Source organism: Hemiscyllium ocellatum, chromosome 13, assembly GCF_020745735.1.
Source record: "Hemiscyllium ocellatum isolate sHemOce1 chromosome 13, sHemOce1.pat.X.cur, whole genome shotgun sequence".
Lineage (NCBI taxonomy): Eukaryota > Metazoa > Chordata > Chondrichthyes > Orectolobiformes > Hemiscylliidae > Hemiscyllium > Hemiscyllium ocellatum.
In genome coordinates, this window is record NC_083413.1 from 416,291 (window position 1) to 436,746 (window position 20,456).

General features: G+C 40.6%; 1 protein-coding gene across 12 annotated transcripts in view; it reads right to left on the reverse strand.

Moving 5' to 3' along the window:
• Positions 1–20,456, reverse strand: part of mecom (MDS1 and EVI1 complex locus) — a 239,013-nt gene that overhangs the window by 125,152 nt on the left and 93,405 nt on the right. The window lies entirely within an intron of this gene.

The following is a 20,456-nucleotide window of genomic DNA, read 5'->3' on the forward strand; positions in this document are numbered from 1 at the left end:
TGAATGTATCCCATCCTGCACTCTTGGTTCCCATGGACCGACAATCACGTCCTCGATTTCCCCTCTTACTATTACTCATGGTAGCCTTCTTGCATTTGAATATTTCTGAAAACTCATTCACATTAAATACTAAGGATAAATAGAATGCACTGAAGGTTTTAATAGATGCCATTGGTCTGAAGGGAGCTGATAGCTTTTTATAGATTTTCGATAAAAAATGCTACTAGCTCACTGGTGATGACCATAACAAACTATCAACAAATTTAATACAGTATTTATGCAATATATCTTTGCCTTTCAGCTCAAACTATATGCTCACCTTAACAACTAATAAAAGCTGACCAACAGCTTCACAAAACCTAAGCAGCCTCTGAAAAGCTGACCTAATGATATGTAAAAACACAGCAATTAAACATAAACTGCAGCCAAAAACCTGCTGAAATAAAACTAAGAACTGTGGATGCTGAAGACCAAAACAAAAACAGAAATTGCTGGAGCAACTCAGCAGAAGGGTCACTGGAATCAAAACGTTAACTTTGTCTCTCTTTCTACAGATACTGCCAGAGCTGCTAGATTTCTTGAGCAATTTCTGTTTTTGCTCATAACTACTTGAGTTGCTTAATCTTTAAGATAGGCAATAAAATTTAAACTGTACCAAAGGACTATTTTTGGATGTCAAATTTGGTAAATTTACAAATTACTGAATTTAGAAATTATTTAGGGGCACGAATGAGGAGTTGAGTGGTTGAATGGTGTGGATGTGGGTATATGCTAAAGGTGTATAGGTTTATTATTTCCTGAATAAGGGTTACACCCAAAACGTTGACTTCTCCAGCTCTGATACTGCCTGGCTTGCTGTGTTCTTCCCGCCTCCAGCTCGTCTACCTTAGATTCCAACATCTTGCAGGTTTTTTTGTCTCTAACTAGGTTTACTATTTAGCAGTGTCAAACGTGTGGAGCTGGAAAAGCACAGCAAGTCAGGCAGCATCCGAGGAGCAGGAAAGTCAATGTTTCGAGCATGAGCTCTTCATTAGGAAGATGAAGAGCTTCATTCCTGATGAAATGCTTATGCTTGAAGCGTTAACTCTCCTGCTCCTCTGATGTTGTCTGACCTGCAGTGCTTTTCCAGCACCACACTTTTTGACTCTGATCTCCAGCATCAACAGTGACTGGGAGACATTATCTTGTCCCATAGAAATTTGCTGAAGACTTTATTCAATGCATCTTTCTAGCATTTTATTGCTAATTGTAGCTTTTATTTCTCAATCCAAATAAAATTTTACCTGAATGATTCCCAGTTATTTTAAACATGAAAGTGAAAGGTGTTGCACAGACTTCATACAACTTTACAGATTGCAGTTGATTTTCTTTTAATTCTATTTTCAAGTGTATCATTTTTGAGTTAGAATTTATAAAACACTTAGAATATGTTACCAATTAGGGCCATATTGTATGTTCACAAGCTAAGGTCAGTTCACTATTCTTGTTCTGGCTCACACAGCTGCCCAAGGCTGGTGAAGGGAAGATGGTCTGAGACAAAGAGAGAATAATAATTGAACGATGTTAAATAAATAATTACTATGTAACCTGCAACAGGGATAAGAGGAAATTAGTACATTACAAACAAATTCTAAGGACTCAACTCTGATAAAGGATCACACCTAAATATTAACCTGTGTTTTAATTCTCTCATTGTTGGTCAGCATGCAATGCAGCTTCAAATATTATGATTAGGTTTTTGCATGTCTGTGATCATCTGATCATGATTTTTACCCACTCGAGATGTAACTTTATGAAATAACATAAACTGAGTATCACCAAATTGTCAACCCATTGATTTTAAAGAGAAAGAAACCTGTGAGAATTGCCTACATGCTATTTTGGCACCAATACAGAAATACAAACTCAACATTCCCATTAAAGACAGAAATAATGTAGGTTGATGAAAAGCGAAAGTGAAAATCTTAGTGTTTATGTTGTGAAATCATTAAGCAAAAATTCTGGAAAGTGCTATGGGTGAAAATTAAAGTTCAGATGATTTTACTCTGTTATGTTAATGGAAGCATTAACTCAGTTAAACTATTGTTGCTGTGAAAGCAACAGGCAAAGGAATGATATAAAAATAAGTTGTGTTTGTCCGTTATTATTGGCAGCAGCAGCAATCTTTAGGCCAAAACACTCTTTATTTTCTTGTACTACAAAGTATTCCAAACTGTAATTATTAAAATATAACTTAGTTATCCAAGACCCTAACTTAGTGGTGTGTTTATTACATAGACACACCCATAAGAATGATGATTAAAAATCATTAGTTGATCATAAAAATGTCCTGCCTCAAGCTTTTAATATAATTACCAGAGATAGTGAGTAATACTTGATTGAATGGTTTTGAAAACTCTACCCACCCCACCCTATCTGACGGTCTCCAACATCATGCCTCTGATCTTATTGTTTCTGTCAGACTTCAAACTATTTAATTGCTTGATATTTCCAACCCATAATATTCATTAATTTTAGAAAATATACAAGGTGATCATTTGCTTAAAACTGATGCTGGTACTTGGCGTGCTTTTAGTTATTCTTAAGAATTAAAATGGTTGACAAAATAAGTTTTGGTCAGATGAAATGTAACAGTCTTTTCCTGTTAAGTACATTTTTATTTTCCCATGGACCCAGTCACGGATATTCTAGAATATCTTTAGGATTTAAAAATTAGCTTTATTGGATGCTTAGAATTTAGCCCTTAATCAAATCAGTCACAGGTTCATTTAATGTTTATGGAAAAGCATAGGTAGATTTTCAGTTTAGCTCTTGATCATAAAACTGATGTTGACAATTATCCACCAGTTGTTAAAACTCCCAATTTTAATGTCCATCAATTTAGGGGAAAAGTAATTGTTCGTGTTCTATAACTGGCACAATGACCGGCAATGCCTTTGTTCTTGAATTTTATAGAGAAAACACAATCAATGTTAGGTGACACAATTAGTCACCCATCACTATATTATTGCCATTTACTTCATTAATTCATTATTAATTTTCCAGGTGTATATCCATTGAAGCATGAAGGTAGATTTTCAACTTCTGATTTATGGCCATATCCATCATTTCTGTCTTGAGAGAGAGAGAGAGAGAAAGAGAGATAAGGGGGGGGGGGGGGGCGTGTTCTCTCTGTCTCTCCTTCTCTCTCTCTCTCTTTCTCCCCCTCCATAAAAAAAGGTCATAATCCAGGCCATAGTCACTGTTGTCTTGTTAAATTTGGCAGTCAATTTGTGTTCAGCAACGATTCATACACAGGAATGATATTAACACTAAATTTTGGTGATAAATGCCAAGGGATTAATTTTGAGCATAGAATAAGGGAGGATGCTGCTGCTCTCTTTGAATAGTGCCACAGGATCTTTTATGCTCAATACTGAAGGGAGGTCAGACTGATTCCTGTGGTACACCATTGACACCCGTCTCCAGTCACACAAACAACCTCCACCACAATGTTCTATCTCAAAGCCAGTTTTGGATCCATCTTGTCAAGTTACCTGGGTCCCATGAGCTTTTACCTTCTTTATCAGTTTCCCATGTAAGAACTTTCTAAAGGTGTTGCTGAAATCAACACAATCCACATCCCTACCCTCATCTCAAGAAATTCAAACAGACTTACACAGAAGATAAAACAGTACAGCAAAGTATAGGCCCTTCAGCTCTCAAGGTTGTGACAACCTTTTGCCCTACGCTAAGATCAAACTAACCTACATATCCTTCATTTTACTATCATCCATGTGCCTATCCAAGACTCACTTAAATGTTTCGTATGGATCTAACTCGACTACCACTACAGCAGTGCATTCCATACCCCCACCACTCTCTGGGTAGAGAACTAACCTCTGATATCTTCCTTAAACTTTCCTCCAATCACATTAAAATTATGACCCTCATAATAACCATTTCCCCCTTGAAAAAAGTTTCTGGCTATCGACTCCATATATGCCTCTCATCATCTTGTACACTTCTATCAAGTCACCTCTCATACTTCTTCGCTCCAATGAAAAAAGCCCTAGCTCCCTTCACCTTTCTTCATAAGACATGCCCTCCAGTCCAGGCAACATTCTGGTAAATCTTCTCTAAAGGTTCCACATCCTTCTTATAATGAGATGACCAGGACTGAACACAGTATTCCAAGTGTGGTCTAACCGGGACATTGTACAGCTGCAACTTAACCCATTGGCTTTTAAACTCAATCCCCCTGCTAATGAAAGCCAACATATTGCATGCCTTCTTAACAACCCTACCAACTTAGATGGCAACTTTGAGGGATCTATGGACATGGAACCCAAGATCTCTCTGTTCCACCACACTGACAAGAATCCTGCATTTAACCCTGTAATCTACATTCAAATTTGACCTTCTAAAATTAATCACTTCACACTATTCTCAGTTGAAATCCATCTGCCACTTATCAGCCCAGTTCTGTATCCCTGTCAATATCTTGTTGCAACCTACAACAGTCCTCCACACTATCCACTACTCCACCAACTTTGTGTAATTGGCAAACTTACTAACCCACCCTTCCACTTTCTCATCCAAGTCATTTAAAAAAAACACAAAGAGCAGAGGTCCCAGAATAGATCCACGAGGAACACGACTGGTCACCGAGCTCCAGGCTGAATACCTTCTGTCTTCTATTGGCCAGTCAATTCTGTATCTAGACAGCCAAATTTCCCTGTATCCCATGCCTCCTGACTTTCTGAATGAGCCTACCATGAGGAAGCTTCTCAAATGCCTTGCTAAAATCCATGTACACCAAATCCACTGCTTTAACTTCATCAATGAGTTTTGTCACACCCTCAAAGAATTCAATAAGGCTTGTGAGGCATGACCTGCCTCTCACAAAGCCACACTGATGATCTCTAATCAAGCTATGGTTTTCCAAATAATCATAAATCCTGTCTCTCAGATAACTCTCCAATAATTTGCCCACCACTGACGTAAGACTGACTGGTTTGTAATTCTCAGGGTTATCTCTATTCCCTTTCTTGAACAAGGGAATTACATTTGCCACCTTCCAATCATTTGGCACTATTCCAGTGGACTGTGAGGACACAAAGATCATCGCCAAAGATGCAGGAATCTCTTCCCTCACTTCCCGTAATAATCTTGGGTATATCTCATCTGGGCCAGGGAAATAATCTATCCTCATGTTTTTTTCAAAATTTCCAGCACTTCCTTCTTCTGAACATCAACCTGTTTGAGCACATCAGCCGGTTTCACACTGTCCTCATAAATGACAAGATTCCTCTGACTTGTAAATACTGAAGCAAAGTATTCATTAAGGACCTCCCCAACCTCATCCAACTCCAGGCACAGGTTCCCTCCATTATTCCTGATTGGTCTGTTCCCTCACTCTGGCCATCCTCTTGTTCCTCACTTAAGTGTAGAACGCCTTGGGGTTTTCTGTAATCCTGCCTACCAAGGTTTTCTTATGCCCCTTCTAGCACTTCGAAGTCCACGCTTCAGTTCCTTCCTGGCTACCTGTAACCCTCTAAAGCCCTGTCTGATCCTTGTGTCTCCAAGTAAGCTTCCTTCTTCCTCTTGACCAGATGTTCCACATCTCTTGTCATCCAAGGCTCCTTCACTCCATAACCCCTTCCCTGCCTCATTGGGACAAGCCTTTCCAGCACTCACAGCAAGTGCTTCCTGAACAACCTCCACATTTCTGTCGTGCACTTCCATGAGAATACCTGTTCCCTATTTATGCTCCACAGTTCCTGCCTAACAGCAATATAATTCTCCCTCTCCCAGTAAATACTTTACCATACTATCAGCTCCTATCCCTCTCCATGACTATAGTAAAAGTCAGGGAATTGTAATCACTATCACCGAAATGCTCTCTCACCCGACACCTGACCTGGTTCATTGCCAAGCACCAAATCCAATGTGGCCTCCCGTCCAGTTGGCCTATCTAAATATGGAGTCAGGAATCCTTCCTGGACACACCTGACAAAGTTTGCTCCATCCAAACTATTTGAACTAAGAAGGTTCCACTCAATATTAAGGAAGTTGAAGTCACCCATGACAACAAACCTGTTATCACTGCACCTTTCCAAAATCTGTCTCTGTGTCTCTGTTGCTATTGGAGGGTCTATAGAAAATTCCCAATAAAGTGAGTGCTCCTTTCCTGTTTCTGACTTCCACCCAAAATGACTCAGTAGACAACCCCTCCTCGACAACCTTCCTTTCTGCAGCTGTGATACTATCCTTGATTAGCAATGCCACTCCCCCACCTCTATTATTAGGCATGACCTCCCTTTGTCAAAGCCACGCTGACTATCCAAACCAAACCTTGCCTCGCTAATTTGAGATTAATTTTCTGCTTCAGAATGTTCTGCATTGGAGCGGTGCAACGATGGTGGCAATGGTTCATTGAACATTGGATACCCATGTCCATGTAAGAAAGAGCTGTCGTTTGTAGGTTGTGTCCTGGGCTGAAAAGCATACAAAATGAAACAATATAATCCTGACATTGAGCTTGACCTCATCAGATTGTTTTATCCAAATCTACCACACCTTACTATAGCCCAAATCACTCAGAACCTTGGAAGATTTGACCCTGAGTCTTTGACATCTTTGATTGTTCATGTGCAGGGAGTTATTCATGTCACATTGAGTTTGTGCCGTGTCAGTCTGATAAAGGTGGAAGCTTAGAAACAAAGATAATCAGAACCGCAGTGGGCTATTCAGCCTCATGAACCTGCTCTGCCATGTGATCAATATAATCATGGCTGATCATCCAGCTCACTCCTCTGTACTTCATTTCTCCCCATACACTTTGATCCCTTTAATGCTAATAATTATATCAAACTCTTTCTTGAAAACATTCAATGTTTGGCCTTGACCATTTACTGTGGCAGAAAATTCCACAGGCTCACCACTCTCTGGGTGAAGACATTTTTCCTCATCTCAGTTCTAAATGGACACCACCATTTCCTGAAACTGTGATTCCTGCTTCTGGATTCCCTGGTCATCTGGAACATCTTTCCTGTGATTACTCTACCTCGTCCTGTTAGGATTTTGCAGATCTCTATGAAGTATGACTATTTGGAAAAGGTTAAGAGTGTTTAAAGGCAGTCAGCATGGCTTTGTGAGGGGCAGATCATGTCTCACAAATCTTATTGAGTTCTTTGAGGAGGTGTCAAGACAGGTCAATGAAGGTTGAGCAGTGAATGTGGTGTATATGGACTTCAACAAGACATTTGATAAGATTCCCCATAGTAAGCTCATACATAAAATCAGAAGGTATGGGATACAGGGAGACTTGGTGATCTGGATTCAGAATTGGTTGGCTGACAGATGGCAGAGAGTGGTTGTAGATGGAAAGTATTCTGCCTGGAGGTCAGTGGTAGGGGGTGTCCCACAGGGCTCTGTTCTTGGGCCTCTGCTCTTTGAAGATTTTATAAATGACTTGGACAAGGAGGTTGAGGGGTGGGTTAGTAAATTTGCAGACGACACAAAGTTTGGAGGTAGCATTGATAGCATCGAGGACTATTGCAGACTGCAGCACGACATAGACAGGATGCAGAGCTGGGCTGAGAAATGGCAGATGGAGTTCAACTTGGATAAATGCGAAGTGATGCTTTTTGGAAGATCTAACTTGAATGCTGAATATAGGATTAAAGACAGGATTCCTGGCAGTGTGGAAGAACAGAGGGATCTTGGCGTTCAAGTGCATAGATCCCTCAAAGTTGCCATCTAAGTGGATAGGGTTGTTAAGAAAGCATATGGTGTTTTGGCTTTCATTAACAGGGGATCAAGTTTAAGAGCCACGAGGTTTTGCTGCATCTCTACAAGTCCCTGATGAGACCACACTTGGAATATTGTGTCCAGTTCTGGTCGCCCTACTACAGGAAAGATACAAAGGCTTTGGAGAAGGTGCAAAGAAGGTTTACCAGGATGCTGCTTGGACTGAAGGGCTTGTCTTACGAAGACAGGTTGACTAAGCTTGGACTTTGCTCTCCAGAGAGAAGGAGGAAGAGAGGTGACCTGATCAAGGTATACAAGATGATGACAGGCACGGATTGAGTCGTTAGCCAGAGACTTTTCTCCAGGGCAGGATTGACTGTCACGAGGAGTCATAGTTTAGGGTGTTAGGAGGAAGGTATAGAGGAGACGTCAGAGGTAGGTTCTTTACGCAGAGAGTTGTGAATGCATGGAATGCGTTGCCAGCGGTGGTGGTGGAAGCAGAGTCATTGGGGACATTTAAGCAACTGCTGGACATGCACATGGACAATTGTGAATTGAGGGGTGTGTAGGTTAAGTTATTCCACTTTAGATCAGGAATAATCCTGGGCACAACATCGTGGGCCAAAGGGCCTGTTCTATGCTGTACTTTGCTATGATATGCTATGTTCTAAGTAATCTCTGATTCTTCAAACGTCCAGTGAATATCGTTCTAACCAATCCGATCTGTGATCACACTTCAGTCTTGCTGTCTCAGGAATCAGTTTTGACAAACCTTCATTGTATTCTCTCCATCGCCAGAACATCCTTTACAGAAAATGTTAATTTGAACAAAAGTAAATACAAGAAAATTAGTGAAAGGCTCTTTAGATTACGCTAACAGGTTTCCTTTGCTACTTATGACTTCTCCTGCTGCTTGTTAAAGTAAAATAGTTGGAAGGAAATAATCAAAATATATTGCTCGCTTACAGCATTGTGAAGACTTTTGAAAGGCTTATTCTTGGTTAATCAATGAGTATTTCATGGCAGAATTGGGGACATAAATTAAACGTCAGGCACAAAAATCATATCTAAATTGTAAATTATATTTGGGGGTAAGGCATGATTATTATAGATGAGAACTATAAAAAACTGCAAAGAAAAGTTACTGGAAGTGCTGGATATTTGTACTAAATGTACAGTTTTTATGTAGATTAAGTACTTGAACAGAATTTTAATAAATAATGATGACAAACAGCTGATCATTAAATGTTTATCAACATATTTACATGGAATATTTTAGCTATCTTTTGATAAACAACTGGTTTCAGATACAATATGTCAAACCTTCAGTATCTTTGGGCAGATTAAAAGCGTATCCTGTGGTGAGTTTGGGAGGCATTTAATCTGCCAGATCAACCTGGTCAGCTCCCACCTCAGCCCCAGTTCATTCTGCTGGAGGGAGACAGATGTTGGGGGGGGAGTGACCACTCTCCGCTGGACATCAGTGGCTCTCCTGTGGAGTTCATGAAGAGCACCAAATTACTTGGTGTCCACCTGGCAGAAAATTTCACCTGGTCCCTCAACACCAGCTCCATAGCCAAGAAAGCCCAGCAGCCTCTCTATGTAGGCTGAGGAAAGCCTACCCCCAACCTCATCACATTGTACAGAGAGTTCATTGACAGTACCCTGAGCAGCTGCATCGCTGCCTGGCTCAGGGAATTGCACTATCTTGGATCATTAGGTCCTACAACAGATAGTGAGGACCACTGAGGAGATCATCAGGGTCTGTCTTCACTGAGTTACCGACATTTACACCACACACTGCATCCACAAGGCTAACAGCATTGCGGAAGACCCTACATACCCCTCACTCAAACTCCACTTCCTCCTGCCATCTGACACAAGATAGTGGAGCATTCAGTTTCTCACAGCCAGATTGTGCAACAATTTCTCTCCCACCCCCACCCCCAAGCCTTCAGGCTCCTTAATACTGTATGATCACACTCTATTCCATCTGCAATTCTTTGCATGACTTTTCAAATTGTTGCATGTTTTATTAATGATCATTCATTATTATATTGTAATTTTTACCTTACATTGTAATTTGTCCAGCACTGTGCCTATTGTCTTGTCAGGAATTACTGTGCTGTCATGCATGATGTGCACATTATGCTGCCCTGTGTATGTTTGTACTCTCGTGTAATTTGTGTTGTCCATCTCACACCTTTGTCCTAGTGGAACACTGTCTTGTTTTTCCTGTATGAGTTGTCTCTGGTAGAAACGACAAATAACCCCACTCTTGACTCTTGAATTTTGATCACCTTGGTTGACGAAAGATATAATGGCAATGAGGCAGTTCAGAGGAGGTTCACTAGGTTGATCCCAGAGATAAGGGGTTTGTCGTATGAAGAGAGATTGAACGGTTTAGGCCTCTACTCTGCAGAATTTAGAAGAATGAGAGGAGATCAAATTGAGGTATTCAAGGTGATAAAAGATGTGGATAAAATAGACATAGAGCGGATGCTTCCTCTTGTGGGGCATTCTAGAATGAACGGTCATAGTCTTAGGATAAGGGGTAGCAAACTTAAAACAGAGTTAAGGAGAAACTATTTCTCCCAAAGGGTTGTGAATGTGTGGAATTGGCTTCCCCAAAGTGTGGTGGAGGCTGGGACAGTGAGTAAATTTAAGGAGGAGTTAGACTGATTTTTTTAATTTGGGAAGGGTTGTAGGGTTATGGGGAGAGGGCAGGAAAGTGTGAGTGGGGAGCATATCAGCCATGGTTGAATGGTGGATTAGACTTGATTAACCGAATGGCCTCATTCTGACCCCATATCTTATGTATTTATGATAAGCTGAAAATGTGTTGCTGGTCAAAGCACAGCAGGCCAGGCAGCATCTCAGCCTCCTGATGAAGGGCTTATGCTCGAAACGTCGAATTCCCTATTCCTGAGATGCTGCCTGGCCTGCTGTGCTTTGACCAGCAACACATTTTCAGCTGTGATCTCCAGCATCTGCAGACCTCATTTTTTACTCGTATTTATGATAAGCCCAATGAGAGGAAATGCAATTCTGTATTTAGTTTGGGGAAATGAAGATGAATATGTGGGTAAAGTGATATTGACAACCTCACCGGGAATGGTGACCACATTTCAGTTAGAGTTAGTAGAATCATGGAAAAGGACAGCAATAAATCAGGAGTAAAAGATTTAAACTGGGAGGAAGGCAAATTTTGCAAACCTGAAAATTAATTTGGTTAAGGTGGACTGGACAGGGAGCTAAAGGATAAATCAATGGGAGGTGCTAAAAAGTAAGATCTTTAGGGCACAAAGCAGACATGTCCTATCCAAAAATAAGAATGGTTCTGCCAAATCTAGGCCCCTATACTTGTCTAGAAAAAAAAGGGAAGATTAAACAAAACATCAAAGCTTATTACAGTCACAAAAACGCCACACTGCAGATAGCTTAGGGGAGTATAGAAAGTACAGCGATCAAGTTAAAACAGAAATAAGGAAATCAAAGAGAAGGCATAAAAAATAATATTATAACAAGCAAGATGAAGGAAAACCCAAACATGTTTTACTAGTGGATAAAGAACAAAAGGATAGTTGAGGAAAAAGTGGGACCTATCAGAGATGTAGAAATGAAATTGATTGAAGATGCATGGGATATCGGAAGAATTTAAAATGAATTTTTTGTCTCCATATTCACAAAAGAAAGGGATGATATGGATATAGTAATTCAAGAGGAGCAGTGAGAAATATTGGACAAAATAATCATAATTAGGGAGGACCTGCTTGAGGAGGTAGAATCCTTGAAAGTGGATAAGTCACCAGGACCGGATGGATTGTCCTCTCGGATGTTAGAGGAAGTCAGGAAGGAAATGGCAGATACTCTGAAGATTATTTCCCAATCTTGACTAGACACAGGTGAGGTGATGGGTGATTAGATGAATACAAATATGGTTCAATTGTTTAAACAGAGTACAAAAGAAATGCTAAACAAATATAGACCAGTAGTGGACAAATTGTTAGAATCATTTGTGAGCGATCAGATAAACTGTCACTTCAAAATGCATGGGCAAATCAGGGATAGTCAGCATGGCTTTGTTCTAGGAAGATCATGCCTTATAAATTTGATTGTATTCTTTGAGGAAGTGATGAGGAAGATCAATGAGGATAGTTCAGTGGATGTTGTCTACAGCGATTTTAGTAAGATACTTAACAAGGTCTCTTTGGAAGACTGATTAAAACAGTAAAAGCCTATAGGATACAGGATAATGTGTCGAATTGGATCCAGCAGGAAACAAAGGGTAATGGCTGATGGTTGCCCTTGCAAATGGAAAGCTGTTTCAAGTGGTGTTCCATAGAACTCGGTGTTAGGATTCCTGTTTTTTGTTTTATACATTAACAACTTGAACTTGATTGTGGGGACACCATTGGGAAATTCGTAAATGACACAAAAACTGACCATCTACTAGATAGTGCAGAGCATAGCTGTAAGCTTCAAAATAATAGAGTAGGCAGGAAAATGGCAAATGGAGTTCAACTCTGAAAAGTGTGAGGTAATGCATAAAGGGAGGTAAAACAGGCTGATATATCGCACTAGTTCAGTTCTCATGTAATCTTGCATTATAAGAAAATCATACATTAGCAAGGCCATTTAAACTGATGGGGCCAAAATTGTGTTATAATCAATTCGTGCTGAACATTAGTTAGTGATGGATTTAGCAATTCAGAAAGACAACAGAAACAAGGATTAAAAAGCACCTAACAAAAGAAATTGATGGGGTTGAGCTTATAACAGAACTGACTTCACTGGCAAATCTAGAAAAGTACAAGGGAAGATTCTTTGTCTCTGTATTCACAAAAAGATGGGATGATCTGGATATAGTAATCCAAGATGAGCAGTGTGAAATATTGGACAAAATAATCATAACAAGAGAGGAAGTATTAGAGGAGTTCTTGTAAGTGGATACGTCACCAGGGACAGACGGGTTGTTCCCTAGGATGCTGAAGGGGGTCAGGGAGGAAACAGCAGATGTTGTGAGGATTATTCTCCATCTTCACAAGACACAGGTGTGGTGGTTGAGGAATGCAAATATGTTTCTGTTATTTAAAAAGGGTACAAAAGGAATGCCAAAGAATTACAGGCCAGTTAGTCTTACTTCACTGGTAGGCAGATAGTTAGAAACAATTCTGAGCGATCAGATAAACTGTCATTTAGAAATGCAAGGATTAGTCAGGCATAGCCAGCAGGTTAAGGGAAGGTTATGATTTAGAAATTTGATTGAATTCTTTGAGAAAGTGACAAAGAGGATCAATGAGGGTAGTGTAGTGGATATTGTCTAAATGAATTTAAAAGGAATGCACAATAAATGGGGATTTACTGAGGGGGATAGATGAAGTGAGAGATCTTGGCAGGTCCCTAGAGGTAGCAGTACAGGCAGATAATGTTGTAAAGAAGACAGATGGAATGTTCTTCTTCATTGGCAGTCCAAAGATGTGCGGGTCAGGTGAATTGGCCATGCTAAATTGCCCGTAGTGTTAGGTAAGGGGTATATGTAGGGGTATGGGTGGGTTGCGCTTCGGTGGGTCGGTGTGGACTTGTTGGGCCGAAGGGCCTGTTTCCACACTGTAAGTAACCTAATCTACTCTAATCTAATATCGAAGACAAAAGTAAGGGTGTAATGGCAACACTATACAGGACATTGGTAAGGTAACAGCTGGATTATTGTACACTGTTCTGGTCAGCACATTACAGGAAAGATGCAATTGCTCTGGAGAGAGTGCAGAGATTTACTAGAACGTTGCAAGGGCTGGAGAATTGCAGCAATAAGGAGAGATTGGGGTTGTTTTCCTTGGAATAGAGAAGGCTGAGAGGTGACATGATTGAGGTATACCAAACTGTGTGGGGTAGAGATAGAGTGACAGGAGGAACCTGTTTCCCTTGGCAGAGAGTTCAAAAACCTGGGGTCATCAATTCAAGCTAAGAAGCTGAAAGAATAGAGGGGACATTGAGGAAAAATGTATTTACACAGAAGGTGGTGTGTGTCTGGAATTCACTGCCTGAATTGTTTGTGGAGGCAAAGACCCTTATTTCTTTCAAACAGTCCTGAGACCTGCACGTTAAGTGCCATAAACTGTATGGCTAATGGCCAGGAAGATGGGATTAGAAAGGGGATCTGGGTGTCTTTGGGTGAGATTAGACAGGTTGGGCCAAATGGTCCCCTTGTGTGTTGTATTATTTCTATGGTTCTACATCAATTCAAGAGTTCAAATGCCAGCACCTATAAATCTGACAACCTACAATGGAAATAGCAATCGTTTCAACTGCGATTTCAGTTCAATGTTAATTTAGCTACTAGAAAAACATGTAAAGGATATAATTTTGATTGTGTGTGTCTGTCATTCTATTAATTCAATTATTAGCATTTTTGGTTATGGAATTGACTATAAGAAAATGGCTATCAGCTGTCATCTTGATGTAGGGCGACTGAAATTGCTGCGGCAAAAGCAATGAACTTCAAAACAAAAGGTTCTCCCCCGCATTGTTCTCATGGTGTATAGCATCCTAGGACAAACGTTCGGCACAACATCGTGGGCCTAAGGGCCTGTTCTGTGCTGTATTGTTCTATATTCTATACTGCTACAGCAGAAGGCAGTTTTGTAAAACTAGTGCCAAGTCATATTTTTTGGAGGTAGATAGAGTTTCAATTTACACCTATTATTCCCCAACTAGTTTCAGTCAAGGCTGGTATGTTTATTCCATCTTCACACATTACCCCTCTGATATTCTTTACCTTAAGTAACACAAGCATTCAAGATTCACTCATAAATATTACTGAAAGATGGAAATCAAAATTATAAATGCCTCATTCATTTAATGAGAAAATGTATGATACTAATACATCAGGTTTTTTAAAAAACTCTGAATATTATTTAATTTGTTTCATTTTTAAACATGCAGTTCATTTATACATATGTAGTTTTATGTGATCTGAATAGACTATGAGAATAATGAGCTATTGACATCATGCTCTCATTCAATTCCTGATATTGAGAGTTGATAGGTGAACAGCAGAACATTTGAATTACAAACTTTAGCTTTACTATATGAAATCCTTCCTGATGGAGTTTTATGAGAATCTGCTAACGATCAGAAAGTGAAAAAAGTTAAGGATTCACAATTTTATTTTATTTTCCAATGATTCCAACAATGCTGGATTCTGAATGTCTGTTGAACTCCCAATGTACAAGTAATGTATGGTTTGTGCACCATATGTAGAAACCACATGTGGGGCTAATCTTAGAAGGCTAACGGCATTCACCACTCGGTGTAGTCTTTCAACTTCACACTTCATTGTTTCACTCATACCTTTCCCCCCACTGCCCTCCTCCCTTTCCTCTCTCTCCCCCTCTCTAATTTCTAAATGTTCTAAATGTTACCACCCGACAAGCTTTCATCACTCTCAAATGCCATAAGCACGCCGCAAACCGCAAAGAGCTTTGTAATATCAGGTCCATCTGATGCCAGTATGCTTTGTGAAGCAATTTTCTGAGAACACAGTAATTAGTCAGTACTCAGGGGCTGCATATTTGTTGCTTATTAAAACAAATTAAGTGCTATTTTGAATATGCTTGGCCCATAAGTCCATGTGGTTTCTATTGAGTGGCTTATTTTTTGCAAACAAGCTAATAATTACCTTTTTTTGTTTCATTATAGTTGAGGATTTTTTTCTGTTTAGCTAAGGCAGGATGCAGTAATAAGAGACAGTTGCTGAAAATAGGCCTAGCAGGAGTAAATGCTGCGTGTCTATGAGCGTGTGTGTGTGGGCCTCTTATTTAAATGACTAGGGATGAGGTTGGGGAGAGCAATGTAACTCTTGAACAATACAATTCCATTCCATACAGCTGGATTACCAGATAATTTGTAAGATAATTACCTTGCTTCAAGCAAATTAAATAAAACAATTGTAATACCATTTGATAGAGTTACAAAAAAATTCAACTTCTCAAAATATGCAGAAAGGAGATCAAATGTAACAAAAGGTGTTATGATTTATAAGTTTTCTAACTTAAGTTTGGTGAAAAAAAAATCAGAAGTAAACAATTAAATGGTCAGTGGGGAATGAAAAAGAACGATACTCCCAAGTTATCTTAATATCTATTTCTTACCTCCTCAAGATGCAGTCAGTGGCTTCCCCGAAATATGAAATTGGGATCAGTGATACCACAACAAGTAGAAATATCCTTGATTAAACCTCTGGTCTTTGCTAATATAAAGCAGGTCAGTAATAGGGCCATGACCTTTGGCCTCAAACAACCTGACCTCCGCACTCCTGATTTATACCAGAAAGTGCATATATAAATGTCAGGTGATGTTAGGATCAGGTTATGATATATTCTGCAGCCATGCAGGCTGCTAAAACTTACCAGATGGTTTTAGGTGTGAAGAACAGCTACTTAGACAGGGAAGGACTGAATTATACAGGAGCATGAGGCCATGTTCCTGTAAGGAGATCGGGGGCAGAGTTGAGTATGGTAGCCATTACAAGAAAGAAAGTACTAGAAAAGCTAAAACGTCCAAAAATTGATAAGTCTCCTGGCCCTGATGGGCTACATCCTAGAGTTCTGAGGGAGGTGGCTGAGGAAATAGTGGAGGTTCTGACTGTAATCTTTCAAAAATCACTGGAGTCAGGGAAAGTCCCAGATGATTGGAAAATCACTGTTGTAACCCCTTGTTCAAGAAAGGATCAAGACAAAAGATGGAAAATTATAGGCTGATTAGCCGAACCTCAGAAGTTGGTAAAACTGTCAAATCCATCATTAAGGATGAGATTTCTAAATTCTTGGAAGTGCAGGATTGGAGTAGAACAAGTCAGCATGGATTTAGTAAGGGGAGGTCGTGTCTGACAAACCTGCTAGAATTTTTTGAAGAGGTAACAAGTAGGTTAGACCAAGGAAACCTAGTGGATGTGGTCTATTTAGACTTTCAAAAGGCCTTTGATAAGGTGCCTCTTGATAGGGAAGCTGCTGAGTAAGGTGAGGGCCCATGGTGCTTGAGGTGAGCTATTGGCATGCATTGAGGATCAGCTGTCTGACAGAAGGCAGAGAGTCGGGATAAAAGGTTCTTTTTCAAGATGGCAGCCAGTGACTAGTGGTGTCCTACAGGGTTTAGTATTGGGTCCGCAGTTGTTCACTTCATATATTAATGACCTGGATAAAGGGACTGGGGGTATTCTGGTGAAGTTTGCAGATGATATGAAGTTAGGTGGGTAGGCAGGTAGTTCTGAGGAGGTGGAGAGGCAATTTAGGAGAGTGGTTCAGGAAATGGCTGATGAAATTCAACATGAGCAAATGCAAGGTCTTGCACTTTGGCAAAAAGAATACAAGCATGGACCATTTTCTAAATGGTAAGAAAATTCATAAACCCATAGTACAAAAGGATCTGGGAGTGTTAGTCCAGGATTCTCTGAACGTTAACTTGTAGGTTGAGTCTGATTAAGAAAGCAAATGTAATGTCATTTATCTCAAGAGGGTTGAAATATAAAAGCAGTGATGCGCTTCTGAGACTTTATAAAGCTTTAGTTAAGCCCCATTTAGAATATGGTGTCCAATTTTAAGCCCCAAACCTCAGAAAGGACATACTGGCACTGGAGCGTGTCCAGCGGATATTCACACGGATGATCCCTGGAATGGAAGGTCTAACATGCGAGGAACGGCTGAGGATCCTGGGATTGTATTCATTAGAGTTTAGAATGTTGAAGGGAGATCTAATAAAAACTTACAAGATAATACATGCATTTTAAAGGATGGACGCTGGGAATTTGTTTCTGTTAGATGGGGAGACTCGGACTGTGGGCACAACCTTAGAATTAGAAGGGGTCAATTTAAAATGAAAATGGGGAGACATTTCTTTAGCTGGAGAGTGGTGGGCCTGTGGAATTATTGCCACAGAGCGCAGTGAAGGCCGGGATGTTAAATGTCTTCAAGGCCGAGATTGATAAATTCTTAATCTTGCAAGGAATTAAGGGTTCTGGGGAGAGTGTAGGTAAGTGGAGTTGAAATGCCCATCAGCCACGATTAAATGGCAGAGTGGACTCAATGGGCTGAATGGCCTTACTTCCTGTGTCTTATGGTCCTATGCTTCTGAAGGAGAACAACAAAGAGAGAAAGGTGAGGGTGTTGAAGAATCAGTTTCTGAATTTTAAAAAAATAGTAAATTAAATTTGGACAGAATTTCCAGAATAAATGGTGAACTATAAAAGGGAAAGTTTATCATTGTGTGACTGAAAAAGATTGCATGCTGGAGTGCGGATGAGATGTTCATCTATTTTATCATAGATTATTTGCCATGATCTTCTGTTATTTGATCAGCATCCTGTAATCGGATTACAACTGGATCAAATTACTATCTGTGTTCACACAGTCTTACATAGTACACTCAAGCCAGTCATATGGTTATGAATAAGCCTGCATTGGTTACATTTACCTCATGTCATAGTGTACAGGATTTGATCATTTAGTTCATGCACTGTGTACGACAGGCAAATAACATTAGCCTCATTCATGTGGTTCTTCCAGCAACATGTGTTCTTTCAGAATGCTTTATTCATTTGGTATTCTGTTCATTCAATAGTTGTGATAGTAAAAAACCTTTGTTAATAGCTTCCACTATGAATTGAAACTTTACTATAACTCATTTTAAAAGGACATGAAATGGGCTCATATCCACAAATTTCTACAACCAGAATAGCAGCAGTGATTTGCACAAAAAATGTGCCTTTAATGTCGCAAAATTGGAACAGTTAGCGAATGCAGCTTAACATGTGGCTGCGAGGCTGGTGCAGGAGGGAGAGCTTCAGATACCTAGACCATTGGAATACCTTCTGGGGAAGGTGGGGCCTGTACATGAAGGACGGGTTGCACCTGAATTGGAGGGGCACAAATGTCCTGGGTGGGAGATTTGCTCGTGTGATTATGGAGAGTTTAAACTAGGTTAGCAGGGGGGTGGGAACCAGAGCCACATGTCTCAGAGGGGAGCAGTTGCAGTTGTTGCGAGTGATGCACGCATTTATTCCTCTGAGACATGTAAGAAGGGGTGAGATTAAGGAACCTTGGATGACGAGAACAGAGGAGCTTCTCATCAAAAGGAAGAAGGCAGCTTATGTAAGGTGGATCTAGCACAGCTTTAGAGGATCATAGGCTTGCTATAAAGGAGCTCGGAAATGGACCGAGGAGAGCCAGGAGGGGGCACAAAAAAGGCTTGGCAGGAAGGATTAGAGAGAACCAAATGCATTTACTCACACATGAGGAATGAGAGAATGATCAGGGAGAAGGTAGAGCTGATCAGGGATAGCATAGGGAACTCGTGCGTGGAGTCTGAGCAGATAGGGGAAGCACTAAATGAGTTTTTTGTTTTGGTTTTCTCTTAGGAAAGGGGCCTTGTTGTGAATGAGAACTTTGAGGAGCTGGGATACCGGCTTGACCAGATCAAGATTGATGAAGTTGATGTGCTGGAAATTTTGCAAAACATTAAGATTGGTAAGTCCCCAGGGCCAGACCAGATTTATCCCAGGCTGCTCCGGGAAGTGAGAAAGGAGGTTGCTAAGCCGCCTGCGAAGATCTTTGCCTCCTCACTCTCCACGGGAGTCGTACCGGAGGATTGGAAGGAGGCAAATGTTGTTCCTCTTTTCAAGAAGGGTAATAGGGAAATCCCTGGCAATTACAGACCAGTCAGTCTTACATCTGTGGTCAGCAAAGGTTTGGAAAGAATTTTGAGGGATGGGAATTCTGACTATTTGGCAAAGCATAGTGTGATTAAAGGCAGTCAGCATGGCTTTGTGAGGGGCAGGTCATGCTTCACAAATCTTACTGAGTTCTTTGAGAAGGTGACAAGACAGGTTGATGAAGGCTGAGCAGTGGATGTGGTGGATATGGACTTCAGCAAGGCATTTGATAAGGTTCCCCATGGTAGGCTCATTCATAAAGTCAGGAAGTATGGGATACAGGGAGATTTGGCTATCTGGATTCAGAGTTGGCTGGCTGACAGAAGGCAGAGAGTGGTTGTAGATGGGAAGTATTCGGCCAGGAGGTCAGCGTTGAGTGGGGTCCCACAGGGCTCTGTTCTAGGGCCTCTGCTCTTTATAGTTTTTACAAATGACTCAGACGAGGAGGTTGAGGGGTGGGTTAGTAAATTTGCAGATGACACAAAGGTTGGAGATGCCGTCGATAGTATCGAGGGCTACTGCAGGCTGCAGCGCGACATAGACAGGATGCAGAGCTGGGCTGAGAAATGGCAGATGGAGTACAATCTGGATAAATGCGAAGTGATGCATCTTGGAAAGTTGAACTCAAATGCTGAGTATAGGATTAAAGACAGGATTCTTGGCAGTGTGGAGGAACAGAGGGATCTGGGTGTGCAAGTACATAGATCCCTCAAAGTTGCCACCCAAGTGGATAGGGTTGTTAAGAAAGCATATGGTGTTTTGGCTTTCATTAACAGGGGGATCGAGTTTAAGAGCCGTGAGGTTTTGCTACAGCTCTACAAGTCCCTGGTGAGACCACACTTGGAATATTGTGTCCAGTTCTGGTTTTCCTACGATAGGAAAGATACAGAGGCTTTGGAGAGCGTGCAAAGAAGGTTTACCAGGATGCTGCCTGGACTGCAGGGCTTGTCTTATGAAGAAAGTTTGAAAAAGCTCGGATTTTTCTCTCTGGAGAGAAGGAGGAAGAGAGGAGACC